This window comes from Cupressus sempervirens, chromosome 3 (assembly GCF_028749045.1).
Source record: "Cupressus sempervirens isolate cs-2001-9-10 chromosome 3, ASM2874904v1, whole genome shotgun sequence".
NCBI classification, from domain to species: domain Eukaryota; kingdom Viridiplantae; phylum Streptophyta; class Pinopsida; order Cupressales; family Cupressaceae; genus Cupressus; species Cupressus sempervirens.
This window is the reverse complement of record NC_143120.1, coordinates 1,028,746,512-1,028,774,485: the sequence shown is the minus strand read 5'-3', so window position 1 is coordinate 1,028,774,485 and position 27,974 is coordinate 1,028,746,512.

Genomic DNA, 27,974 nt, shown 5'->3' with positions numbered 1-27,974 from the left:
ATAGAATTCAACATTTCATTGATAGTCCTCACAAGCTTAGAGTTACTACCCTCAAAAGATCAACCTTGAAATGCACTTAGAGCACCTTGAAGACTACTCGGTACGAGGTGAATGTAGATGATGGAAGGTCTACATAGCCAAAACAAGGGTGTCACTAGGGTTCACCCGCCCATCTGAAGCTAGTGGCACTAACAATTCAATGCCAAGATAAATAGTTTCAAAGTTACACTGTGGTGCACTTATGAACTCAAGCACACTATGAGTTTTGGCATCGAGCGAGATCGTTGTGTTGTATCCAAATAGAATGTGATCTCTCAAAAAAGAGATAGTTTATTTTAGGCCTTGGCATCAGCATCCTATATAATTTGACATTTCATCAATAGCCCTCAGGAGCTTCAAGTTATGACCCTCGAAAGATTGACCTCAAAATGAACTTAAAGCACCTTGGAGACTACTCAGTATAGGGTGGTTGCAGATGATGGATGGTCTCCATGGCTAGAACAAGGGTGTCACCAGGGTTCACCCGCCCATCCAAAGCTAATGGTGCTGATGATTCAATACCAAGATCAATAGTTTCAAAGTTATGTTGTGGTGCACCTATGAACTGAGGCGCACTACGAGTTTTGGCATCCAGCGAGATCACTATGCTAAATCCAAATGGAATGTGATCTCTCAAAAATGAGATAGATTATTTTATGCCTCATCATTACCATCCTGTAGAATTCAACGTTTCATTGATAGCCATTACGAGCTCCTAGTTACGACCCTTGGAAGATCAACCTTGAAATGCACTTAGAGCACCTTAGAGACTACTCGGTACTAGTTGCCCACAAATGATGGAGTATCTTCATGGCTAGAAAAAGGGTGTCACTAGAGTTCACCTATCCATCCAGAGCTAATGGCACTAACAATTCGATGCCAAGATCAGAAATTCCAAAGTTACGCTATGGTGCACCTATGAACTGAGGCACACTGCGAGTTTTGGCATCGAGCGAGATTGATGTGTTGAATCCAAATGGAATGTGATCTCTTAAAAATGAGATATATTATTTTAGGCCTTGACATTACCTTTTTGTAGAATTTGATGTTTCATCAATAGCCCTCACGAGCTTCAAGTTACAATGCTCAAAAAATTGACCTCAAAATGCACTAAGAGCACCTTGGAGACTACTCAGCACATGCTGCTCGTGGATGCTGGAGTGTCTTTATTTCTAGAACAAGAGTGTCACTAGGGTTCACATGCCCATCTAGAGCTAATGGTGATGATGATTTGATGCCAAGATCAGCGGTATCAAAGTTATATTGTGGTGCATCTATGAATTGAGGCACACTGCAAGTTTTGGCATCAAGTGAGATCACTGTGTCGAATCCAAATGGAATGTGATCTCTCAAAAATGAGATAGGTTATTTTAGACCTCGGCATCACCATTGTGCAGAATTTGACATTTCATCAATAGCCCTCACAAGCTCCGAGTTACGACCCTCGAAAGATCAACCTTGAAATGCACTTAGAGCACCTTGGAGACTACTAAGTATGGGTTGCTCGCGGATGATGGATGGTCTTCATGGCTAGAGAAAGGGTATCACTAGGGTTCACCCACCCATCCAGAGCTAATGGCACTAATGATTCGATGCCAAGATTAACAATTTTAAAGTTATGTTGTGATGTACCTATGAACTGAGGCACACTGTGAGTTTTGGCATCAAGAGAGATCGCTGTGCTAAATTCAAATAGAATGTGATCTCTCAAAAATGGGAAAGGTTATTTTAGGCCTCGGCATCACCATCCTATAGAATTTTACATTTCATTAATATCCCTCACAAGCTTCGAGTTATGATCCTCAGAAGATCGACCTCAAAATGCACTTAGAGCACCTTAGAGACTACTTAGTATGAGGTGGTTACAGATGATGGAGTGTCTTTATGGCTAGAACAAGGGTGTCACTAGGGTTCACCCACCCATTTAGAGCTAATGGCACTAACAATTTGATGCCAAGATCAGCGGTTTCAAAGTTATGATGTGGTGTACCTATGAACTAAGGCACAGTGCAAGTTTTGGCATCAAGCGAGATTGCAATGCCGAATCCAAATGGAACATGATCTCTTAAAAATGAGATAGGTTATTTTAGGCCTCAACATTACCATCCTGTAAAATTTGACATTTCATTGATAGCCCTCATTAGTTTCAAGTTATGAATCCTGGAAGATTGACCTCAAAATGCACTTAGAGCACCTTGGAGACTACTCAGTACAGCTGCCTACATATGATGGAGGGTCACCTAGCTAGAACAAGGGTGTCACTAGGGTTCACCTGCCCATTTAGAGCTAATGGTGCTAAGGATTTGATGCCAAGATTAGTAGTTTTGAGGTTATACTTTGGTGCACCTATGAACTAAGGCACACTAACAATTTGATGCCAAGATCAGCGGTTTCAAAGTTACAATGTGGTGTACCTATGAACTAAGGCATAGTATGAGTTTTGGTATCGAGTGAGATTGCTTTGCCGAATCCAAATGGAATGTGATCTCTTAAAAATGAGATAGGTTATTTTAGGCCTCGGCATTACCATCTTGTATAATTTGACATTTCATTGATAGCCCTCATGAGTTCTGAGTTAAATTGCTCGGAAGATTGACCTCGAAATGCACTTAGAGCACCTTGGAGACTACTTAGTACAGCTGCCTGCAGATGATGGAGGGTCTCCTGGTTAGAACAGGGGTGTCATTAGGGTTCACCTACCCATCTAGAGCCAATGGTGCTAACGATTTGATGCCAAGATCAGTAATTTTGACGTTGTGCTTTGGTGCACCTATGAATTGAGGCACACTACGAGTTTTGGCATCGAGTGAGATCACTGTGCTAAATCCAAATAGAATGTGATCTCTCAAAAATGAGATAGGTTATTTTAGGCCTTGGCATCATCATCTTGTAGAATTTTATGTTTAATCAATAGCCCTCACGAGCTTTGAGTTACGACCCTCGAAAGATCAACTTTGAAATGCAATTAGAGCAGCTTGGAGACTGCTCGATATGGGGTGGCCATGGATGATGGAGGGTCTGCATGGCTAGAACAAGGTTGTCACTAGGGTTCACCTACCCATTTGGAGCTAATGGTGCTGATGATTCGATGCCAAGATTAGCAATTTCAAAGTTATGTTGTGGTGCACCCATGAACTGAGGCACACTACGAGTTTTGGCATCGAGTGAGATCATTGTGCTGAATCAAAATGGAATGTGATCTCTCAGAAATGAGATAGGTTATGTTAGGCCTTGGCATCACCATCCTGTAGAATTTGACATTTCATTGATAGCCCTCATGAGCTTCGAGTTATGACCCTCAAAAGATCAACCTCAAAATGCACTTAGAGAACCCTTGAGACTACTCAGTATGGGGTGGCCATAGATGATGGAGGGTCTCCATGGCCAAAATAATGGTGTCACTAGTGTTCACCAGCCCATTTGAAGCTAGTGATACTGACAATTCAATGCCAAGATTAAAAAATATGAATGAGATGGTAGCTAACCGAAGCTTAGAAGATTATTTTTATAGTATTGTAAAAGTTTTTTGTGAGAACGTTGCTACTAAAAATTTAGAGTATATGCATTTTTCCTAATGATTCTAAGCATGAATGCAAGATGGATCCATTTCTCAAGAGCATTCAGAATGTTGATAGTTGTTATGAACTTTGAGCTACCTTAACAAAAGGAGGGGACTCCTTGACCATGGAGGAAGAGTTGGCATAGTTATAATAATGCATGGTAACCATGATGAATCAAAAAAAAAGGAGAAACACTATAGAAACTAGAAAATCAAGCTTAAAGTTTGTACTTTTAAGAGGTTGTGCAATCAGGTATTTTTCCCAGCTCAAGTCAAGGGAGGAGTCACCATTCACACTAGCATTTCAACATGAAGATGATTATTGAGAGGATCAAATGCAACATGTTGATTCAGTCCCAAATGTTGATACGTTCAATCAAAAATGTGAATTAAGTCACACCATTTTCATTCCTCAATAGATGTTGCATCAAACAATTCAATATTGTTCATTTATCCATATTTTGGTATTTTCCTTTAAGCATGTTAATCATGGCACTTTTAAGAATAAAGTCAACTATTTTAGCCAACCAGTGAATGAAATTTAGCATTTGTCTTGTTACTAGTTAGGGTAGAGTAGGTTAGTTTTCAAGTTTGCTACAAGTGTTACCTTTGGATAATACTTGTCAATTTTGGAGTGTACATTAAGCCTAAATTTGGCTTGTTAATATCTTTCCTTTCTTATACATAGATTCAATAGGAATTTTGAATTCTAGCTCAACATTTTTGGGTAAGTATGATGATGTGTCACTACAATGTTTCTTTTCTAATAAACCAACATGGAAAAAGGTTGAAAGGTGAAACACTTATTTTAATTTGACAAATATTTAGAGATGTTAATTCAGCCCCCTTAGGATCATACAACCAATAGGCTTTACTAGAGTCATAATAACCAATAAGGATTAATTTTTCAATGTTATCATAATTCATTGTCTTCTCTTTTTGGGATATGTTAACCTAGGGTGACTGAGTCTAGAATAGGTTAACCTAGGTTGAGTGAGTCTAGAATAGGTTAACATAGGTCCAACTATTCCAAAATAGGATGACCTAGGTTGACCTATTCCCTAGGGACTTTGGGTCCCAGTGCAATTTTTTTCTTAGAGTTGTAAATTTGGAATTTGGATGACTTGTAGGCTTGCTTTGTTTTTTGCCATTGTAGAATTTAAGCAATATAAATTCATGAAATCCTAAAGAACACATGTATACAAGATCTTGTCATAGATAGGTAAAGAGAAAAAAAGACAAGGGTTTAACTTTGACAATATACAAGATCACATTATTAGAATAAAATAATGAGTAAAATATACAATGGATATATATGGACAACAATACTTTGAGTTTATACAAATAGATTAGATAAATGTAGCAAAGCACACAAGTGTTTCAATAAGTTTATGTGATTGTTGTCACACAATTAGAGCCTATATAATATATAGAACCCAAATTTTGACTTGAACTATAACAACCAACTTTAATAAAGTGTAACAGAACAACCCTAGCATTCCCAAGATATAGAAAAACATTATCCAAATCAACTATTTCTTCCACCCATTGTTCTTCTTACACCACAAGTCTTTGTTTATAATAACCTAGAGATGGAAACATCACACCATAAAAATAAATGAAATGTATTGATAAGACTTGTAGTAAAAGGCTTACACAATATTAGCATCATAAAATCACTTCTTGTTTCAATGCCTCATTACAAATGAGTATTCAAACTTACTGACACCTTCCCCAAATTATTTTTTAAGGAATCAAGTATTATAATTGTTCATCCGTATTTTCTAGATTTGTCTTATTTGATTAGTTTGATATTTAAATAGTTTTAATAATCATAATGTCAGCTCTATGTCAAATAAGAAAAAATCCAAACTTGTAATAAGATATCCACAAGCAATTATCTTTCATTGTTTCCTTGCTTCAATACTCATATAGCTTTAAATGCTCTTAAAATTGTCCTTATAGCCTTGCAAGAACTTGTTCAATATCTTCCTCTTATAATTCCTTACAAAGAACCTACCAAAATACAAATTACGATATGTAATTAATTTAACCTATCTTTTTCATTATTACAAAAACCATATATAAAAAAACTTCACATTTTACATCATAACACATCATAAATCTTAGAAATTTTCCCCAACACCCCTCCCCCCTACTCTTCATGATGTACCTACATTTCAATATCATAAAAAATATTAGTAACTTATTGTATTAAACAAGATAATCATTGTTTCATTGAATCATTATGAAGAAAATAACATAAGTAAATATACCTAGTCGAGTGTTCCAATAGGGTCCTCTCTCTATTTTAGGGTCTCCAACATGGTTTCATGATCAGCATTAGTAATAGTTAAAATTTTTTTTTCTTTTGGTCTTCCTTGATGCTTCAACAACTTTACATTTGCTGCAATAATAAGATGTGAATATATGAGAATTATTTTGTGTTTCTGATAGTCTTTGAATGTTGTAATTCCATTCCTTCTAAGCATGTATGTCTACAACCATGTTCTAGCAACAACGTTTGAACCAGTAGGATATGTTAATTCATCATCATTTGTGATCAGTTGTGCAAGCTTTTGTTTACTTCTTACACAATGTGCTAACCAATAATTAGATTTCTTATCATTCCTCTATGGTGCAACCAATGCAAAGACATGTCCTAGCTGAAGAAGATCTAATAGATGGTTATGCTCAAGTGAACTTTCCATGTCATCATTTCTAATAGAGGGTACGATAGGAAATGGAGTAAGATAATGTGGAGCCCATTGTCCACCTACTCACTTGACTCACAGTGATCCCAATCACACTGAAAACAACTAGGACAAAAGCAAGCTACTTGTCATGTCCAAATGGTCCATGTATTAGAATTAGAGCTCTAGAATGAATGCCTTTTTTATGAGCCTCTCATTGTAGCACAATCTAATCTATCACCTATGGATCCTTCCTCAACCAACCAAAAGAACCTGCATACCACTAAATCAAGAGTCCCCCTGTGATAATGCTAACTTACACCAATTAACAATACTACGAGCATTAAGAAGCTCAACTAATAAAATCTTCAATTGCTCCTTAACTAGAGCTCTCTTCACACATGCCCCTACTCCATTATGTTCCCCTTTCCCATGGCCAAACTCAAAATATGAGGCACCCCCTCTCTATGTGCATCCTATACAACCAATAAAACATGTGAGCATTCTTGAATTGACTTGTATAGTTATATGACCCAATGATATGTCTATCCATAGAAATTGCATGCTCCTGTAAGAAATAAAAATAATTCTCGAAACAATACTACACAAACTCATGAGAGTGAGATCTATCATCACTCATATAAAAATGATACTCTCTAATAATTTTCCAATTATCTTCTGCACTATCAAGGGCATGTCTATATGTTATGTAGAAAAAAATAACAATCTGAATGGAGTTGTAATACTAAGATTGTGTCTCATTTTGATGTTGCAATGTGTAGTTCTCAGCAAAATCAACAACTGATATAATAGTGCCAATAAAAAAAGTCTCCTAACACATTCTAAATTGTTGATCCAACCACTAAGACCCGTGACTATGTCTTGCATACTTGTAGAAAAGATTTGCCTTGAAATCTGAAATAAAACTAGCCACAATAATTTAGTTTGCAACCAATTCATATCTAGAGCCCTCACCCCCACTCTTTAATGTGTATTTCACCATTTCATATACCCTTTTTTTTACTATTATTTTTCCAAGATCTTATTCACACCCCTCATGGAAACATGTGTCAAACTTGGATAAGCCACCACATTCTGAACACTTCACATTTGAGCAAGAATTTCTATAAAAGAAAAAACCATCAACTCTACGACATAAAAATTGATCTAGCAAGTCTCTTGAAGATTATGGAAGCCCACTAGCACAACACTTCTCCAACATTTCTTTTCTATGCAAAGTAGAACAGATGGAGCGTAATAGTTCATAGTGCATAGAAAACTTGACATGATATTTGCAACATGTATTTTAAATTTTAAGTGGCACACAATAAAATGGCTTCAAAGATTCAAAAGCCCTTTGTGATGTATGATGACTTGGATGACTCTATCTAAATTGTTTGAACAACATAGTTTGACTTACCTCCAAATAGTGTGTAGGATGTGGCATGTAGTCTCTAATGCCAATTCTCAACTTGAACATGTCTTTAGCATTGGGTGATACTCATGAGCTAGAGTGCCAAAATTTTGTAACTTCTTTGTTCACATCATCAGATAGCTTCTTATCAAAATGTGGAAGTCTCACACCAAAAGCCCATATTTCATTTTGAAGAGGATCATCAATTCTCTCTCATCTACTAAGTGCTCTTCTAAAAGTAGTATGATTTAGGTTCAAGTCAATACAATTTTTTGTAAGGAAAGTTGGCAATAAAGAATATAACCGTTTCCACATAACCCATAATAGATCTGAAATAAATACAGAATTAAAATCCACATGCAAGAGAATAGACAACATACCCACAAAATTGTGACACAAGATATACCCTGGGAAACCCTCATTGAGGGAAAAACCCAGCCTCCAAAAGCATCCATCACCATGTATTATTCAGCAAAAATACCATTGCCATACAACCATGGAAGCCTTCATGGCCATAGCCACAACCGAGCAAACTATGTGAACAAGCATGAATCCACACATCCCATGCCATGCTTTCAACCTTCACAAATGCTCCCTTGGCTAACCTATCAAGCCTTGTCCCGCTCGACTCTTGCCTTTTATCTTATCCTTGTCACTCTTACTCTCTACAACAACTACCCTTGTGGCTACTTATATAGTAGCAAGTCCCACAAAACCACTAACTGGTATTACATAAACCATGTGCTAAAACCATGTGCTACCTAACCCACTGACCCCACATTTAATATTGGATATTTAATTCTTTTCCCCAATATTAAATAATTACATGAAATATTTTCACAATGTTACAATACAACTCATCAAGAATATTCCATGGGAGTCTTTACATGTTGCACATTCATCTAGGTACAACATTACATAATAAAAATAAAATAATAAAATAACAATATTATGCAATGTGTGCAACACCCATTATCTCAACATTTTGTCTCATATATCTACCCTTTCTCAAATGATGAATTAACAAAGAGTATGTAATAACCCTTTGAACAGCTCTCTTATCCTTCTCCCTACTATTTTTTCCAATGCTATTGAGAGCACTAAAAAGATTCTTCACAATAATGGCATTTCTTTCCAATTTTTTATTAACATGAATCTTCAATTTGGAAAGCATAGGTCTCATCTTTTGTATCTTTAATAAGTGCATGAAAAGCTGACATTGCTCCACCACTATCTTGTTGCCAAAAAATATCTTATATAGTTTTGAAGCCCATAACCGAATGGTTCTTTTTTATTTTTTTCCTTCCAAATTGGTAATAAAAATTTCATCAATTTCAATTATCCTTTTTGGTGTTCTAGAACCTTCATGTCGATTATAATTAGGAGATATGTAAGGTTCTTGTGCATTAGGTTCCTGTGCATTTTCATGTTCAGCATGGTCAATCATGCAATTTACATTATGACCTGGTAGCATTTCATCCTCCAAATTTTCAATCTCGACATCATCATTTTCAATTGGTACATTTTCATTCCCCAATTGCACATATTCATTGTCTGACTCTATGATTTCACATTCGACTAATTCATCATCAACTTGACTCACATTTAACATACCTTGTCTTTTCCTTCGATGATTTACTTTGTACCTTTCCCTATATGTCGCAATGTCTTGATTGGATACCTTCCTTTTGTGTTTAGCCTTTTGATGACTAGTGCTCCCCATTTAGATGACAATATCAAACACCTAGGGATATACCATCAAACTTTTTTCTATGGTTTGGCCCCAAAATGTGACTTTTCCAAAAACTAGTGAAAGTGGCCCACAAAAGGTGATGTTGTTGAGTCTATAGTGACAGGGAATATTTTGGTAAAATAATGCCAATAAATATCGAGTATCTAATTTCAAATTGGATACCCAATTTTAAATCAGATCTTCGATTTGAAATTGGATATCCGATATTGCCACCCAAATATTGGAGGGAAAAATGAATTACTATTGATTATTAGTGAGTAATGAGTTATGTGTTACCTTATAATATATTATTATATTATATTATCATTAAATATAATAATATATGTTATTATTATAATCTATAAATATATAATATAAATCTATAAATATTATATATATATATATATATATATATATATAATTGTTATATTATATTATTATTATTAAATATAACAATGTAATATATTATATATGTTATTAATATATATTATTATTATTATAATCTATAACTATAATATACATATATACATATATATGTGTGTGTGTGTGTGTGTGTGTGTGTGTGATTATTATATTATATTATTATTATTTTTACTATATTATTTTTATTTGTTACTATAACAATATATAATCTTGTTATTATTATTATTAAAATTGTTTATATGGGTTCAAAGGGGCCATAAGATGACCTATGACCCCTTTCAACACATTTCATCACAACATATATCTTTAGGAGTCCTATGACCCTTAAGGACATATTACAATTGTTTATATGAGTCGAAAGGGGCCATAAGATGATCTATGAACCCTTTCGACACATTCAATGATGACATATGTCTCTAGGGGTCCTAGCACCCGTAGGGAGATATTACAATCATTTATATGAGTTGAAAGGGGCCATAGGATGACCTATGCACCCTTTTTACACATTCCATGATGACACATGTCTCTAGGGGTCATTGGACCCCTAGCGACATATTACAATCATTTATATGCGTCAAAAGGGACCATAGGATGACCTATGCCCCCTTTCGACACATTCTATGACAACATATGTCTCTAGGGGTCCTATGAACCCTAGGGACATATTACAATCATTTATATGGAACGAAAGAGACCATAGGATGACCTATGACCCCTTTCGACACATTCCATGATGACATATGCCTTACAATCATTTATATGGGTCAAAAAGAGACATAGGATGACGTATAACACCTTTCGACACATTCCCTGATGACATATGTCCCTAGGGGTCCTAGGACCCCTAGGGACATATTAAAATCATTTATATGGATTGAAAGGGGCCATAGGATGACCTATGACCCATTTTGACACATTCCATGATGACATATGTCTCTAGGGGTCCTAGGACCCCTAGGGACATATTACCATCATTTATATGGGTCGAAAGGGACCATAGGATGACCTATGACACCTTTTTACACATTCCATGATGACATATGTCTCTAGGAGTCCTAGGACCCCTAGGGACATATTACAATCATTTATATGGGTAGAAACCATAGGATGACCTATGACCAATTTTGACACATTCGATGACAATATATGTCTTAATGACATATTACAATCATTTTTATGGGTTAAAAGGGGCAATAGGATGACCTATGACCCTTTTTGACACATTTCATGATGACATATGTCTCTAGGGGTCCTAGGACCCCTAGCAACATATTACAATCATTTATATGGGTCGAGGGGGCCATAGGTCATTCTGATAGATTCCATGATGACATATGTCACTAGGGCTCCTAGGACCCCTAGGGACATATTACAATCATTTATATGAGTCCAAAGGGGTCACAGGATGACTTATGACCTATTTCGACACATTCTATGATGACATATGTCTCTAGGGGTCCTACAACCACTAGGGATATATTACAATCATTTATATGGGTCAAAGGGGACCATGGGATGACCTATGACCCCTTTCAACACATTCCATGATGACATTTGTCTCTACAGATCCTAGGACTAGTAGGGACATATTACAATTATTTATATGGGTCAAAAGGGGCCATAGGATGAACTATGCACCCTTTCAACACATTCAATGATACATATGTCTCTAGGGGTCCTATGACCCCTAGCGACATATTACAATCATTTAAATGGGTTGAAAGGAGCGATAGGATGACCTATGACCCCTTTCGACACATTCCACGATGACATATGTCTCTAAGGGTCCTAGGACCCCTAGGGACATAATACAGTTGTTTATATCTGTCGAAAGGGGCCATAGGATGACCTAAGACCCCTTTTGACAAATTCCATGATAACATATGTCTCTAGGAGTCCTACGACCACTAGGGACATATTATAATCATTTATATGGGTTGAAAGGGCTCATACGATGACCTATGACCCCTTTCGACACATTCCATGATAGGATATATCACTAGGGGTCCTAGGACTCTTAGAAACATATTATGATCATTTATATGGGTCAAAAGGGGCCATAGGATGACGAATGACCCCTTTCGACACATTCCATGATGACATGTCTCTAGGGGTCTAAACACCGTACAATCATTTATAGGGGTCAAAATGGGCCATAGGATGACCTATGACCCCTTTCAGAAAGGGGCCATAAGATGACCTATGACCGCTTTCGACACATTTCATGATGACATATGTCTCTAGGGGTCCTAGGACCCCTAGGAACATATTATATCATTTATATGGGTTGAAAGGAGCCATAGGATTACCTATGACCCCTTTTGACACATTTCGTGATGAAATATGTCTGTACGGGTCCTTGGAACCCTAGGGACATATTAAAATCATTTATATGGGTTCAAAGGGGCCATAGGTCTTTTAAAAAATTATATTATAAAATATGTCTCTAGAGGTCGTAAGACCCTTAGGGACATATTACAATCATTTATATGGGTCGAAAGGGGCCATAAGATCACCTATGACCCCTCTCGACACATTCCATGATGACATATGTCTCTAGGGATCCTAAGACACCTAGGGACATACTATAATCATTTATATGGGTTGAAAGGGGCCATAGGATGACCTATGACCCCTCCCAATACATTCCATGATGACATATGTCTGTATAGGTCCTAGGACACCTAGGGACATATTAAAATTGTTTATATGGGTTGAAAGGGGCAATAGGATGACCTATGACCCCTTTTAACACATTCCATGATGACATATGTCACTAGGGGTCCTAAGACTCCTAGGGACATATTACAATCATTTATATGGGTCGAAAGGAGTCATAGGATAACCTATGACACCTTTCAACAAATTTTATTACAACATATGTCTCTAGGGGTCTTAGGACCCCTAGAGACATTATAATTGTCTATATGGGTCGAAAAGGGCCATAAAATGACTTATGACCCATTTAGACACATTCCATGATGACATATGTCGCAAGGGGTGGGGCCATAGGATGACCTATGACCCCTTTCATCACATTTCATGATGCCATATGTCTATATGGCTCCTAGGATCGCTAGGGACATGTTGGCGCTCAAAATTGCAGCCTTGATTTTGAGCACTATTGAGAAATTAAGCCCTATAAATGCTTTTTGATGCCTATGTACCCAACTGTACCTTTTGACCCCATGAGGTGTTTAATGTTTCTAACACCTTCCATTCAGCACGTCCACATATTCATTATGAGACAAATCATCATCCCGAGTCATTTTGTGAAGTCCCGTTTTGAGCATTTGTCAAATTTGCATTTTCACTAAGTGTCAAAAAGCGACAGAAGGCTATGTTTGTAACTAAATATCTCGCACCCAGAAAGGTTTTGTGACTTTCCACTTTGAGAATGTCTAGTGTCCATACCCAAGAACCTATGTTTCATATTTCAAGTCATTTTTAGTTCATTTGACTAGGTTTTGAATCCCTCAAAGTTGTCAATTACTATTTTCATATTTTTGCAATTAATTCTGAATTCTAGGAAGCCCTGTTTGACGAGTTATAATTTTGACCCAGTTGACCAAAATGCTAAGATTCCTTTTGCTTTGTATTGTAGACATCAAGGACTTGTTATGTTTCAATTTTCAGTTTATGACAAATTCGTTTGATCAATTTTCAAACGCGATTCGAAACACAATTTATAACTTTTTACTGGTGTCAACATTTGCAGATTATTTGGTACCCCTGTTCGGCGTGTTATAACTTGAGATCCATGATTGGTGAGATCGAATGGATTGTACCACTATGTAGTACTCTGAAAATACTCCAAGTGTGTCAGTTTGTAAGTCGTGATGAATCCGTATGCACACTTTTCTAGGGTCATTCCATTCATAAAAAATGATATTTTACTGGTGTTCACTGTCCTGGAAATCTAGATAGCCAACTTCAGATGCTTTCCAAATTTGACATGTGATTCTTCATGAGCCAAAACTGTAGAATCATAATTTTCTCATGGAAAAGTACCAGTATGCCATTTTTTAGAACCTCAAGTGCCTATTTGCCCAATTTTCTGAGCCAATTCCGAGCCCAGTTTGTTGTTTTTTGACATGTTTTCTTGCAGGCAGTTATGAAAAGTCAACTTTTTTGGTCAATATCTTTTGACCCAAAATTTTTCATGAGACGAGATTCAACATGGTGCAAGTGTGTGGTACAGAGATTTAGTGTGCCAGATTTGTCCAGGTCAATTTTCAAAAGCAATCAACAGGCCTCTTGACATCAAAAGTGACAATTTGCAGAATGCTGTTAAAATGAGTTTTAAATGTTGTTTCAGCGATGGATTTTGTTTTCAATTAGTTCGAGATGTTCAATTGTTCAGTTAGCAGTATCAATTGTCCAAAAATGAAATTTTTTTTAACCGGACCTACCTTGGGGCCTGGCTAAATTCCATCTGATTAATAAAGCATCATAGAATTTTCTAAGTGGCTAAATTGGTTTATAATGAATTTGTTATATTAAAGTGTCATAGTGCAAAGGCAAGAAATGATAGTGGTGTTGAGTGTTAGCAAGGTTGTACAACTCAAGGATGATACAAGAACAAATGAAAATACACCAAAAAATGGAGGAAGAAGCACATTAAGAATTCTAATCTTTCAATAATGTGATGAGTGATCTCAAACAGAATATTGAAAAATTGATCACAATGTTGTAGATTTGGGATGATGCCTTTGCTAAAAAGAACTTATAAATGTCAAGAGTCATACATTTTTTAAGTTGAAAATTCATTGATAAGTTAAGAGCCAAGCCTATATAAGAACTGTTTGGGGGTTGGGGCCGTAGGTACCTTGGTTCTCTGAACCTGAAAATCAATGAAGCAGTAAAAGCCATTGGAGGGGCAAGGGTCTCCACAGAATACAGTCAAAGCTAGTCCCTGCAGGTCAAAGTGAAAGCTCCACAGTTTCAAGGCAGAGGAAAGCATTAAAAAAAAGCTAGTTAATGCAAAGAAGAGCAGCAACAACCAGTAAAAGAGTCCCTATGCAATGTACTCATGCAAATGAAATGGGGCAATCATAAAGCAAAGATTGATAGAAGAAAGTTGCTACACAAGGAAAAAATATAAAAGGGACTCCATGCAATTTCAAATTGAAGGATGCAAGTAAAAAGCATAGAGGAAGGCAGGGCATGTTAGAACAAAGCCCACACATAGAATAAAGAGAAGGAAGCTATGAGCAAGGAAGCTCATGGTTGTTTAAAGCAATGGATTGAATTTTAAAGGAGGAGCTCATAGTTTAAAATAGAAAACTCATGCCAAAGGAGTTCCCACAAGTAGCATCATATGAAGAAACATGTGCCAAAAAGAGGAAAGAGCCATTCACACTATTTTAAAAAAAAGGAGGAATATCCAGAGAAGGCAGTGGGTAGATGAACATGCCAAATCAAAAGAAGCAACAGACCAACACACAAAATGGTGTTACTTTTACTTGCTAGAACCGCTACAATGAAGGCAAGATAGCTTCACACAGGTAAAGAATAGATGAAGACATCGATCAATAGGAAGATCATGTTTTAAGATAAAGACACAGTTCATAGCATTAAAAAAAAAGTCCCAAACACATTTCAAGAGGAACCTACATTAAAAAGGCAACAGGGGATGGTTTTAAGCCACAAAAAATAAAAGGGAAACACGCAGTCAAAGAACAATCTACAAGCCCCATGCTAAAAAAAGAAAACCCCACGATGAAATCTACATATGAAGAGCAAAATAGGATGAAGCTCATGCATGTTCTTAGCAGGGAAGCTGATTCCAATCATCAAGACAGTTAACGCAATTAAGAAAATAAAGGTCACCTACAGCTAAAAAAGGAAGGGATTGATCAAAGTTAAAGAAGACCAGGCCACACCAAAAACTAAATTGCTGGAGAAAGGAAGATGCAATGGTTTGAAGCCATCGAAAACAAAGGTGAAGATGACTTCAGCAGTAAAACCACGCTTTTTAAAGGAAATCACGCCTTCAAAGAATATGAGCCATGAGCAAAGATAGTAGAGGAAGGAAGCTATTATGAATAGGGAAGACCTTTAGTCCAAATTCCTAGTGGAGAAGTAATTTAAGTTTTTTAAATACTAATGTTATACTAAGCATCGTGTCTTGAAGACATGCCATTTTCAAAGGTAAAGCTATCACTTGTGCTAGGGCCATCTACTCGTGCATGAGGTCAGCATGACATGGGGTGGGGTTAATGTGAAATTTTGAATGAAAATTCAAACATGATGACATGGCACCAGAACTGAGATGGTGCCATGTGTCTGCATTGGAGGACGAGGGCAAAACTGCAAGATTAAGTTGCAGGGTAGATAAAGAATGCGGGAATGCATAATTGCGACACGTGGCAGCTAGCCCAGGTCACAATTGAACAATGGCAAATCACGATGGGATTGTCAGATTTTTCCATGTGGCGAGATCCTATGGTTGGCACAATCCCACAAAATGGAGATGCTCACCCGATAAAGAATGTGGGCATGCGAGATTGCGCCACATGGTAGCGGGTCTTGCGGGTGTGATGATGTGGTGCAGATGGTAAATTCAGAGGCGATGCAAGGAGATGATGCCACATGGCAAGATCATGAGGTGCCCACTTTCCCACAAAAAGAAGATGCAGGTTGGTTAAAAAATGCGAGAAAGCGAGATTTTTCCACGTGTCACTAGGCCCAGAGTAGATGTGATGTGGTAGATACAAATAGGTAGCCAATCAAATACTATCACGTGGTAGTCGATCAATTGAAGGTTGACCCTAGATTTAAAGGGTCAGGGCAATATTGAAGAATTAAAAATAATAATATTTTATTATTATTTTTGTTAAAGATGCACATTCAAATTTTAAAGGGTTGATAATTCTAAAGTTTTAACTTTAGAAATTTTTAAATTTTTCAAAATTTAAAAAAAAATCAAATATGCAGACCTGAACATTTATAACAGAGGGCATTTTTCAAAATAAGATTCAAGGGGTTTCCTGAAGGCCAGACATGCCTTATCATATATCGCCAGAATTGTGAGAATCTAAATTTTCTGATTCTGTAGTTAGTTTTTGCATAGGTAGTAGTCTAGTTTATGCTACAAGGGGATTTGTCTCAGGTATCTAAATTGCAATTGTATTTAGGTAATCAGAGTCCAAAACTAATTTTTAACATAGTAATCACCTGAATATGGTTAAAAGATAGTGAGAATTTAGTTTGGGTCAAAATTTGTTTAGATTCATTCAGTAAAATCTTAAATTTCACCAGCATTTCAGTGGATAAATCAGATATTTTGGTGACTCGGCAAGTTTTCATCATTCAGAAATAGACATTTGCAAATCAGTTGCAAGAAATGGTGAAATCAAATTAGATCAGATGGGAAGAAAGAAGAAAGAGGTTTTTCAGTTGCCAAAGGATTGAATTTCAAGTGGACAGATGGCAATTGCATATTAGATCCAAGAATTTCACTTTTATCTATATCTTTCTTTCTTTCTATTTTTTGAAGGGTTCCAATTTTTTATGACTAAGAAACTAGTAGGTTCCAGCCTTTGGAGAAAAACCAGTCACTACTGAGATACCAGGTGTTGGATCTAGTTTTGATGTGTTCCCATATTGTGATACCATACATTCTTCAGCACATTTCTCTTGTGTCAACAGCAAGTGTAAAGATAATATAGATAGTTCTGAGATGTTAGGTTGTTTCATGTTTTAATTTTATGCATCTGATTGTATAGTTTCAATGAAATGAATACATATGAGCAATAATTTCACTAGTTTCATTCTGGTTCTTGTCTCTTGTCTCAGCAATCTGTAAGTCTTATGTGGTTTTGGAACAAAGATCTAAGATCCATTTGCATCCCCTTCAGGTTGTATGTTTGATGTATTTTGTTGTTGGACCAAAGGGCCAAGTAAATGCTTGATATATTTAACAAGGTTATTGGTTACTTGAGAAGGATATTTTGTGAGAATGAGATCTAAATGAACACTAATTTCAGAATCATAAGGTGATTAGATAGATTTGATGTCTAGGTATACAAAATATGTCCTAATGTCATAGATGTATGTTTTCAATTCATGGAATTTCCCAATGGATTAGGAACTGATCAGTTATAGGATTACTTGTTATACTTCTACATATTTGAGGATTTGTTGAAACTCAACATTAATAATCAAACACTTTTCCCCTTTCATATTCAAGAGCTATAATAGAATGCCCTCACTCAGCTTATGAGGTTCCTAGATCTCCATTTAGCTACTGTAGATTGTGTCATTTCATGAGTTATTAGGAGATATAAGGGTTTCATCTGCTTCATATTAAATTCAGTGCATGCTTTGATAACTGGTACCATATAAAGAATCTATAGGTCCACCACCTACGTTTTTCAGAGCCTGAAGAAGAAGGGTCTAGCCTTATACTTGGCCTAGTGTCTGAAAGGGCATGTTGAAAATGGGAGTTAGCTACCCCTAGATGTGTTTTTTTCTCATCAGGGTAATTGAAAACCGATAACGTTTTCAAACACCAACAAGATATATTACAATCATTTATATGGGTCAAAAGGGGCCATAGGATGACCTAAGACCCCTTTCGACACATTTCATGCTGACATATGTCTCTAGGGGTCCTAGGACCCCTTAGGACATATTACAATCATTTATATGGGTCAAAAAGGGTCATAGGATGACCTTTGACCCCTTTCAACACATGGCATGACGACATATGTCTCTAGGGGTCCTAGACTCCTACGAACATATTAGAATCATTTATATGGGGTTGAAATGTGCCATAGGATGACCTATGACCCCTTTCAACACACTCCAGGATGGCATATGTCAGTAGGTGTCCTAGGACCCCTAAGGACATATTAAAATCATTTATATGGGTCGAACGGGGGCATAGGATGACCTATGACTCCTTTCGACACATTTCATGATGACATATGTCCCTAGGGGTCCTAGGACTCCTAGGGACATATTACAATTATTTATATGGGTCGAAAGGGGCCATACGATGACCTATGACCCCTTTTGATAGATTCTATGACAACATATGTCTCTAGGGGTCCTAGGGACCCTAAGAACATATTACAATCATTTATATGGGTCGAAAGGGGCCATAGGATGACCTATAACCCCTTTTGACACATTTCATGATGACATATGTCTCCAAGGGTCCTAAGAAGCCTATGGACATATTAAAATTGTTTATATGGGCCAAAATGGGCCATAGGATGACCTATGCCCCATTTTGACACATTTCATGATGACATATAGCTCTAGGGGTCTTAGGAGGCCATGGGACATATTACAATCATTTATATGGGTCGAAAGGGGCCATAGGATGAACTAGGATCCTTTTTGACACATTCCATGATGACATATGTCTCTAGGGTTCCTAGGACCCCTAGGGACATATTAGAATCATTTAAATGGGTTGAATAGGGCCATAGGATTACCTATGACCTCTTTCAACACATTTCATGTTGACATATGTCTGTATTGGTCTCAAGACCCTTGGAGACATATTACAATCATTTATATGGGTCGAAAGGGGCCATAGGATGACCTATGACCCCTTTTGACACATTCCATGTTGACATATGTTGTTAGGGGTCATATGACCCCTAAGAACATATTACAATCATTTATATGGGTCGAAAAGGGCCATACAATCACCTATGATCGCTTTCAACACATTCCATGATAACATATGTCTCTAGGGGTCCTAGGACCCCTAGTGACATATTTCAATTGTTTATATGGGTTGAAAGGGGCCATAGGATGATCTATGATCCCTTTTGACATATTCCATGATGACAAGACCCCTAGGGACATATTATAATTGTTTATATGGGTCAAAAGGGGTCATAGGATGACCTATGACCCCTCTTGACACTTTCCATCATGACATATGTCATAAGGAGTCCTAAGATCCCTAGGCACATATTATAACTATTTATATGTGTCAAAAGGGGCTATAAGATGACTCCTTTCGATACATTCCATGAGGAAATATGTCGCTAGGGGTCCTAGGACCCCTAAGAACATATTAGAATTGTTTATATTGGTCGAAAGGGGCCATAGAATGACCTATGACCCCTTTTATCAAATTTCATGATCACATATGTCTCTAGGGCTCCTAAGATCCCTATGGACATATTACAATCATATATATGGGTCGAAAGGGGCCATAGGATGACCTATGACCCCTTTCGACACATTCCATGATGACATATGTCTCTAGGGGTTCTAGGTCCCCTAAGGACATATTATAATTTTTTATATAGGCCAAAAGGGGTCATAGCATGACCTATGACTACTTTCGACACATTTTATTACAACATATGTCCCTAGGGTTCCTAGGGCACCTAGGGACATATTATAGTCATTTATATGGGTTGAAGGGAGTCATAGGATGACCTATGACCCCTTTTGACACATTCCATGATGAAATATGTCTCTAGGGTTCCTTAGACCCCTCATGACATATTATAATCATTTATATAGGTGAAAAGGGTTCATAGGATAACCTATGACCCCTTTCGACACATTTCATTACAACATATGTCACTAGGGGTCCTAGGACCCCTAGAGACATATTAGAATCATTTATATGGGTCGATAGGGGCCATAAGATGAACTATGACCCCTTTCGACATATTCAATAACGACATATGTCTCTAGGGGTCCTACATATTATAATTGTTTATATGGGTCAAAAAGGGTCATTGGATAACCTATGACTCCTTTCAGCACATTCCATGATGACATATGTCTCTAGTTATCCTAGGACTCCTAGGGACATATTAGAATCATTCATATGGGTCGAAAGGGTCCATAGGATGACCTATAACCCCTTTTGACACATTCCATGATGACATATGTCACTAGGGGTCCTAGGACCCCTAAGGACATATTATAATCAATTATATGGATTAAAAGGGCTCATAGAATGAGCCATGATCCCTTTCGACACATTTCATGATGAAATATGTCTCTAGGGGTCTTAGGGCCCCTAGGGGCATATTAGAATCCTTTATATGGGTTGAAAGGGGCCATAGATGACCTATGACCCCTTTCAACACTTTCCATGATGACATATCTCTCTAGGATTTCTAGGACCCCTAGTGACATATTAGAATCATTTATATGGGTCGAAATGGGCCATAGCATGACCTATAACCCCTTTCGACACATTTTATTACAATATATGTCTCTAGGGGGCCTAGAACCCCTAGGGACATATTAGAATCATTTATATGGGTCTAAAGTATTCATAGGATGACCTATAATCCCTTTTGACACATTCCATGATGACATATGTCTCTGGGGGTCCTAGGACCCTAGGGACATATGTCATCACGAAATGTGTCAAAAGGGGTCATAGGTCATCGTATGGCTACTTTGGACCCATTTATGATAAAATATGTCTCTGGAGGTCCTAGGACCCCTAGGGACATATTACAATTGTTTATATGGGTCGAATGGTGACATAGGATGAGCTATGACCCCTTTCGACACATTTTGTGATGGCATATTTCAATAGGGATCCTAGGACCCCTTGGGACATATTAGAATTGTTTATATGGGTTGAATGGGGCCATAGGATGACCTATGACCCTTTTTGACACATTTCATTACAACATATGTCTCTAGGTGTCCTAGGACCCCTAAGGGGTCATAGGATAACCTATGACCCCTTTCGACACATTTTATTACAAAATTTGTCACTAGGGGTCCTAGGACCCCTAAGGATATATTATAATTTTTTATATGAGTCAAAAGGGTTTACAACATATGTCTCTAGGGGTCCTAGGGTCCCTAGGGACATATTAGAATCATTTATATGGCTCGAAAGGGGCCATAGGATGACCTATGACCCCTTTCAACACAATCTATGATGACATATGTCATTAGGGGTCTTAGTACCCCTAGGGACATATTATAATCGTTTATATGGGTCAAAAAGGGTCATAGTATGACCTATGACCCCTTTCAACACATTCCATGACAACATATGTATCTAGGGGTCTTAGGAACCCTAAGGACATATTAGAATTGTTTATATGGGTCGAAAGGGGCCATAGGATGACTTATGACCCCTTTTGACACATTTTATTACAACATATGTCTCTAGAGGTCTTAGGATCCCTAATGACATATTATAATATTTTATATGGTTCTAAAGTTGTCATAAGATGACCTATGACCCCTTTTGACACATTTCATGATGATGTGTCTCTAGAGGTCCTAGGACCCCTAGGAACATATTATAATTATTTATATGGGTTGAAAGGGGTCATAGGTCATGTCGCCTATGACCCCTTTTGAAACATTTCATGATGATGTATGTCTTTAAGGGTTTTGGGATCCTTAAAAACATATTATAATTGTTTATATGGGTCAAAAGGGGCCATAGGAAGACCTATTAACCCTCTCCATGTATTTCATCACAACCAATGTCCCTAGAGGTCCTAAGACCCCTAGGGATGCATTTGGTTGGTTCCAATGCATCGAGAGGGGTCATAGGTTAACCTATGACACATCTTGATGCATTTCATGACAATTTATGTCCCTAGGACCCCTAGGAACCTTAGGGACCCATTAGGATTGTGTTGAAAGGGATCTTAGGATAACCTATGACCCATTTCGATACATTTTATCACAATATTATATTTAATAATAATATAATATTGTATATTTTAATATAATAATAATATGGTATTAGATTATATAACAATAATAATCATATATGTTACTAGAGTATAGATTTAATAATAATAATAACCATATATATTATTATATATAATAATGGTCATATAATATTACTATATATATTTAATAATAATAATCATACATATTACTATAATATAATATTAATTATAATCATATATAATAATAATATCAATGTCCACACTTCCCTCAAATAAATTACCCTCTAAAATACTCTAAAGTTGTTCTCTCAAATTTGCCTCCCTCCAAAATTTCAATTGAAAAATTACGAGCCTAATCGGATATCTAATTTTTTTTGAGTATCCAATTAGGCTTGGTATTTACCAAGCATATTTAGTCAACCCAAAAAACATGTTTGAGAAGGGTTTCACTAACACTTAAGCTTCAAGTAGCCATCTAACAATGTTATTTTCATTAAAATTGAATGAAACAGAAAGGGTTTTTTTATAACACTCTCAAGATTCCTTTTGTATAATATCTATCAAATTTTTAGTTTGATAATTAATTATTAGTTAATTTTCAATGAAGATAATTGTATAGTGCTTATTGACATATTGATTGAAAAATAGCTATAATATTCAAATGGCATAACATTTTTTAAATCCAAAAGTTGCATCACATTCTATGCTTTGTCTAGTATAAGAATTTTTTTTTTTAAAAAAAAATTGGTAAAGTTTTTTATTAGTTAACGTTTGTGAAAATTTTTTAGTAGAAAATTCATATTTAATAATTTCTTTGGAATAAAAATACCCAAAAATATATCACATCTAGGCATAAGTCTACTTTTTATATCTATAATTATATTAAAAAAATATTATCATTTGATTTTGATTAAGGTGGTCATACATACACCTACTTTTTATTTTCACCCTGAAATTTTCGTTGTACTGCATGAAAATCCAAACTTTTGACCAATCAATTATATTTTTCTCTAGATAAGGCCTAGTAGTTTAGAAACTATATTTAATTTTCTATAGATTATTTTCTTACAACTTTTTGACATAAAGTCTTGAACCCCTTTAAAATTATGTGTCAAGTTGACATAACCCTTACTTGCTGATTTTTCACTACCACTTAAGGCCATAGTTTGGTTGACCATGATCCTACACATACCTTGTTCCCTAAAAATTTCATTCTTGCCACCAATACTTTGGCTCATCTAGTGATTGAATTTGTATTTGACGATTTTCATCTCTGAGAATATGAGCAGAAAGACCTTGATGTGATAGAACAAACTCTATGATCTCATGGATGACCTTATTGGATTCCTAATTCAAAGCTTCTAGTCTTTCTAGAATTGGAACTATCCTTTCATTTAATGACATTCTATCTTCCTTGGATCACATGTTTTCTTTTGTATCTAGATAACCTTCCATGTCTTGGTTCAAATGAGGGGGTACTTGTAATTGATTTTCAAAATGAATATAAAATATGTTAAGTGTATGCTCCACAACACACAACAAGTGTGTTGTTAAATTCTCCCAATATCCCACCCCAAAAACAAAATACAAACATGAGATTGAAAAGTGGTTGAACTATTCCACACTTGTCCCTTTCTTCAAAAAAACCAACCTTAGATAGTATAGCAATGCCAATTTCTAACTTTGGAACTTTATCTATTTGATGGAATTAGTCGGCCCCAAAGTGGGTGCAGTTAAAAAAAAATCAAACTAAAACACCTGAGCTATGATTTGATCAAAATAACTCATCATACTGATCTGATTCAAAACCAATCACTACATGAAAACTTTAAAACTCATTTTAACACTTTCTACAAACTGTGACTTTCTTCTCAAAAGGCTCTAAAACCAGCTTACAAAATTGACCAAAACCAGCAATTAGGCCCTGAGAACTGGCATTTTGCTTCTTTGGTTGACATTCTTGTACCCTATTAGATTTCCCCACACGAAGACATCTAGGTAAAAATATATTGATCAATAAATTTTCTCAAATGAACCTCCCTGCAAATAAGCCTGTTAGAAAATAATAAAGTGGGCTCATTTTTAGCTTTGAAAATAGGTCAAACAGATTCTTGCAGGCACAAAAACTTGTGTGTTAGCTTACTATCATGAGGGTGGTATAGATATGTGATTTGGGCTAATGATGAATAACTAGGTGCATTTGTAAGTGTTCAACATTAGGTACTTAGAATTGTAGAACTGGAAACACTAGTAGAAAAGGGATTTTTACAAACAAAATAGACTTGGGAAAGTGTGGAAATGGATTAATCAAAACTTGAAAACTAGCATACTTAAATTATTTTTGGAGTAGAAAAGTGTGGTATAATCCATTTGGTCTCATCTATCATAGAATCAAAGTTATGACATCCTTAATAGGGTTGTTGATCAATCTTCACTTGTAGACACTAGTAAAACCTTGGAAGTTGCCTTTGGAATTGCATTTGAAAACTTGTCAAACAGATTCATCATAGACTCAAATCTAGAACATCTCAATTTTTAGACCCCTAGAATAAAATACAAAAGGAAATTTCTCACTAGGTTCAACTAGTTCAAAGTTATAACTAGTAAAATAGGACCTCCTAGAATTCTTAACAATTTGCATTAACATGACAACAGTGAACAAATAACTTTCAGAGATTCAAAACCTAGTCAAAACATATCAAAATGACTTGAAAAATGAAACATAAGTTATGGATTTGTAATGAAATGCAAGGATTAGTTAAGACAATGGTAAAATGATATATTGAAAATATGATTGAAGATATAGAGGTTGGCCACACTTAGAAACATTGGACGAATAAGTTGTAATAAGGTTGTATGCAAAGCTTAACTAAGTTCATTAGGGAGTGCCGAGCAAGCTAGTTCGAGCCAAGCAGATTTTTAGGTAGTGTCAAGAAAATGCAAAATATAGTGTGTACCAAGTGATACAAAAGGAGCTGACTAAAGTAAAAAGTGTTGAGCATAAGAAAAACTTAGTGAATGGTGAATGAATCCATAGTAGGTCTCGAGCATTAGTAAAACATAGTTTGTCCTAAGTAACGCAGTATGTGTCGAGCACCAAAATTTCAATAGTGTTGAGCTACTACATTATTTGAAACATCAAAGATTCACCGAATCTAAGCTGAGAAGTTTCTTACCTTGAATTTTGTAAACTAGATGGAGGATAAGGATGATGAGCTGGTGGCACAAAATTTTAGATAAACTATTTTTGGGCAAATTCAGGAGGATTCTTCATGATATTTCTAAAAGAAACAAGATATGGGTTAAATGCATTGAATCCTACCTAATCCATTCAAACTAAAATTAAATAAGGGAAGAATCAAGTGGGAAAAGAATTTTCCATACTTCTATTTAAGGAGTCACATACCAAGAAGTTAGAGTGCCTGGGGTGCCAAAATGTGAAGTTGTTGAAGGATGTCAAGGAGAAGGTATTAAGAAGGAAGAATAGAACATAGAATTTTTTCTTCAATAAGTGTCCATATAGGAGATTACACTAGTATATTGAGAATGAAGACTCAAGGAGAAAATACTTAAAAGGAGAACAAGCTATCAGAACTGTAGAGACTAAAAGCTAGGAAAATTGTGAAGAGCTAAACAGAGATCTAAAATCTGCAAGTTGTGAGTTGTATCAGGTCAAAAGCCCTTGTTGTTACTCTCTAACAATTGTGCAAGCTAGGGTAAAATACTATGGACTAACATTTCTTTAATAGCCATTTGTAAATCCTTTAATAGGGTGGCATTTCAAGTGAATTTTTTAAAGTCCTCTAACTAGGCCCACTTCTAATAGGGTGGTTAAATCCTCTAACTATGTCACATTTAACAATGTGTTGTAGCCTTTAACAGGGTAGGGCTTTCACAAGGCATCACTTTAGAAGAGTGAGAATTGAGTAGTATGTTATTGGTAGTTTTTCCCAAAGTGGGTTTCCACATAAATCACTATGTGATGTGTTCATCTTTCATGTGTTATGTTTGCATGTTGATTCTACAATAGCTTGCTAAGTAGGAAAGTTTTAGCTTGGGTGCATGAATAGTTTAATAGGCTCATTTTACTTGATGAAAATTTTTATATTGGACATTTGGATCCTGAATAACTAATTCACCTCGCCTCTTAGTTATTCTAAAGTATTTCTAACAATTGGTATTAGAGCCATCTACTGATTTAGTTTAAAGGTATTAGAAGTAAGAAGATTAAGATGTCCAAGAGAGAAGTTCCCAAGCTTAACAAAGACAAATTCACTACATGGCAAAGGTTGATGAAGCTGCATCTTAGATCAATAAGTGATCATACAAAAACTTCAATTGAAGTAGAACATGTTGATCCAACTGTACCTACTGTAGAAGATATGAAGAAAAAGAAGGAGAATAATCAAGAAATGTTGAAGATTGCCTCTACCCTTAACTATGTTGAATTTGATGACATTAAGGGATGTGACTTTGCATTCAAGATGTGGAGAGCCTTGAGTGATATCTATGGAGGATATCAGAATGTTCAAAGAGTAAAAAGAGAAAGCCTCAAAGGAAATTTTGATGACATGAAAATGGAGGAAGGTGAGAATACTACTCAATATGCCTCTAGAATGAAAGAAGTGGTAAGTGCAATAAGAAGTTTGGATGGTCATTTAGAAGATGACATTGTTAATAGAAAATACTTAAGAACCCTGCCCCCTATCTATGCTATTAGAGTTTCAGCCATCCAAGAGTTAATGTGTGTACTAGGAAACCATTTGACTTTTGAAGGAATAGTAGGAAGACTCACTGCGTTTGAATTGTCCAATTTTGATAACTACAAACCTGAGAATCTTGAATCTTCTTTCAAGGCCAAGCTATCATTAAAAGAAACTAAGGAGGTGAAATCAAAGAAGAAGAAGAAAAAGGTAAAATATGCACCCAGTGACAACACCATAGATGAACAAGATGTGGAAAAATTGGAAGCACTACTGGCTAGAAGATTTCACAAAGGAAAAGGTAAATTCAAAGGTAAGCTTCCTATCATTTATTTTAATTGCAATGAAGTAGGACATATTGCTACAAGATGTAGACAAAAGAAGAATCACAAAGAAGGCAACAAGAACAAGAACAAAAGAGAAGATGATGGTAGATATTACAAAGAGAAAGGCAAAAAGTGCTACATTGTTGAAGAAGAAGATTATGATAAAAATGATGATGAGGTAGTCTATGTAGCCAAGAAAGATGAGTCAAATGAAGATGAGGCAACAAAACTGGTAACTTGTGTGAACAAAAATGACAAGTAGATCATAGACAATGGATGCTTACATCACATGATAGGAGATAAAATTAAGTTTATTACCTTTAATTAGTATGATGGAAATAGTGTTAGATTTGGAAATGATGCTTTATGTCAAATCAAAGGAAAAGGTTCTATTAAACTTATAGAAAAAATCTTATGTGATAATGCATACTATGTTGA